The sequence below is a fragment of the Camelus bactrianus genome, chromosome 10 (genome assembly GCF_048773025.1).
Source record: "Camelus bactrianus isolate YW-2024 breed Bactrian camel chromosome 10, ASM4877302v1, whole genome shotgun sequence".
Taxonomy (NCBI): domain Eukaryota; kingdom Metazoa; phylum Chordata; class Mammalia; order Artiodactyla; family Camelidae; genus Camelus; species Camelus bactrianus.
In genome coordinates this window covers 30,615,266-30,618,536 of record NC_133548.1, presented here as the reverse complement: position 1 = coordinate 30,618,536, position 3,271 = coordinate 30,615,266, and positions in this window count along the sequence as shown.

Below are 3,271 nucleotides of genomic sequence, written 5' to 3'. Positions count from 1 at the left end.
AGAAGCTTATTCTGTTTTAGACAACTTGACAAGGCAAAGTCAGTGAGAAGTAAAAGCATGCCTGTCCCATTTCTAATGCATGTCTGGTGACAATAGCAGTGGTTTCTATCATAGCTGCTCTTAAAGATTTTTTTTTTTTAAATTATATGCCAAATCTGACTAGAAAACATAGAACTAAGGACTCGGGAATGACCTATGTCATGCCTTCAACCCTCAAGATGCTTGCAGTTTAAATGGAGGATTTATTAAAAGGTGCTAACAGAGGGTGTTTTAAGTTTATCCCTGGTACATTTTAAGTGGGGCTCTAATTTGTTTGGTATATTATTTTATCCAGCCGAGAAAACAGCCCTCTGGTTTCACTGATGCAGTGGGTGCAGTAATGGGGTCATCTCTTTGTCCTAAACTGTGCAGCAGACTCAGTCCCAGGAACTAAGAGCCTCCTTCATACCTCCCTTAACCCAAGGCCACAACTTCTATGACTGAATGAGTGTTAATGAGCCATTCAAATTGCTCCCATGAGTTTTCATGAGTTTTCCCCTGTTGCTTTATGTTCTTCTTCCTTTTGGCACCTAGGATTTTACTTTCTTATATTTGAGCTTAGATTTATATTATTGGTTATATTTTATCAGCATTTTGAAATATTTTAAACAGTAGGAGCTTGTCAGGAGAGAAGCATATAAGGAGGGGTTGTCTGCATTAGTTCGTTCTGCTTTGTTGCCTTAACCAGAATTTACCCATGAGAAAATTTGAGTCATGGACTTTCATATATAAAATCCTAATCATCACTCCAGATTTACAGTTGTTTGAAAGGAGCAGATAAGTTGTTAGATGTGAAGATTCTTAGAGTATTATTTTTACGTGAAAATGAGTTCATGTTCGTCATTGCTGTAATTTACTATCATCACATCAGATTAACTCCTGTCCTCTAGTAAAGACTCAGAGGAAGCAGGAGTCAATAAATATCAGCCTTTGATCAGAGACAATAATATCCCAATACATCAGAAAACTGAGTGGAGTTTTGAATAACCTGAGTAAGAGAACATACATTACTGAGGGAAGGTATTCTTAATAATGCAGCTTACTTTTAACAGAAAGTTGGCAGGTCTTTATTTGTTTATATAAATCCTTCTTATTTCAAAATGACATCACTATCATTTAATTAGTATGTTTCTCATTAGAAAACAATTAATTTCTCCACGTTGTTGTTTATTCATTCAACAAAGGCTTTCTTAATGCCCATTATAGTCTAGAAGCTAGGTATTCTCTGGATTATTAGTGCAAATATTATGGTACAAAAATAGACAAGGTTAACTGTTCTCTTCAATAGGGATTTAAAAATAAACAGAGAAATCTCACAAGTTTAAGAAAAAATTTTTAAAAAGAATAATAACTTTAGGATAAAAAATATGAGGGGGCACGTGCATAAAATATGATGATCAAGTAAGCAACACTGAGAAGGTGAAAATTTACCTGAGACCTGAAGCCTGAGCAGGAGTTGGGCAGGAGCAGATGTCAAAGAGGCAACTGGATACAGTGTTCTTGGACTCAGAGGAGAGGTCTGGTGGGAGATACATATGTGTAAAGAAAATCTGTGTATAGATGGGTAATGGAGATTCTAGGTGTAAATGAGACAGCTCAGAAAGCAGAGGTCTAGTTTGAGGGTGTACAATGGTCCAGGGCAGAGGTTTCAGGACTTCCTGCATTTGAAGGCCAAAAAGAAGATGAGCCAGAGGAGGAATAAGACCACAAGAGTGATTCCTAGAAGCATTAGGAGAGACTAGTTCATGGGGAGAGTGGTGAATGAGGGTGAAGCTTGCTGACAGGCCAGTTAAGAGGTGGGCCGACCATGTCTTTGATAACCTACGGGAGGACTTTTTAAATAAAGCGTTTAGTCTATGCTCATTTTTTGAAAAACTAAATCTTTGTTTCATTAACAACATTCAAGCAGCTTTCTAATCTAGTATTATCTTTCTGTACATTTATACACCAGTTTTAGGCACCAAAGATAGCTGCTCACTGTGATGCTTAAAATTTAAAATTTGCTTTTAGGAGTAGCATTTTGGAGGCTGGGTATAGATTAGCATGAGAGTTGAAATCCCCTGGGGGCACAGTCTAAGGGGATCCCCACACTTTCATACATTTACCTCCAGGGACTGTCCCTGCCATCTTCCCAGGCTCTACAATATAAAAAAAAGTTACAAGACTTCTTGGAAGAATTATAAGTTCGGTGATGTCTTGGAAGACTTAGGACTTCTTTGAAGGGAGTATGTATGCTTGTCCATGGCCACTGTGCATTTCTCTTAAATGTATGCTTTTCATTTCCATTCCAGTTGCTGCATTCTTTGATCTGGTCTTGAGCACCAGTCATTTAGCCTAGTGCCACAGCCTCGACCTTCCTTCTTTTCTCCTGATCCCTTCCCTCCCTCCAATCATGCTGGCCAAACTGCTGGCTTCTACTGTCTAAATCGTTAATCTGCATTGCATAATTTCTCTATCTGGAAACTACTGTCAGTTTCTCAGCAACTACAGAATCAAGTCTAAATATGACTCATTATGATTTGGCCCCAACCCGCCCTTCAAGTTTATAATTTCTTACTTTCTGTCTCATTTACCCTTTTCCTCATTCACATCTGAATACAAGTTAATAACTTTCATGCTTAGGGACTTCGATTTATTTTTGTTCTCTCAGCTTGGAATGCCCAAAACAGAGTAAATTAATTTCTAGAAGACATCCACTTGCAGAGCAAGTTCATTACAAATCCATTTCTATAGAGAATGCTCCTCCTCGATCACCAAATTTAATCGTCCAGGATCTGTCACTGTGTCATCTTGATAGCCTGAGGGAGATCCTCCACGAGTTTTACTTCATGCAATCTGCATTTGTTTTCTGTTAATGAACTAGCCTTTTAGGTTTAACATTGAATTTCTACTGCATGAGAATTTATTATTATTTATGTTCTCTTGTTTACTGAATCTCTCAAAAATGTCATCTAACTGCCTTAGTATTTTACAGATGAGCCCAGAAAAGATATCGTCCTTTCTTAAAAACCCAATAATAATAGCTAAATAGTAATTAAAATAACTTTGCTGGAAACTTACAATGTGGAAAGTACTATTCTAATTACTTTTTATGAATAAACTCATTTAATACTTATAATAATATGCTCTATTATTATCTTCATTATACAAATGAGAACCCTAAAGCAGAGAGAATAAGCATCTTGAGGAAAATTATAAAAAACAACCAAGTATTGAATCTCAGATTTCAATT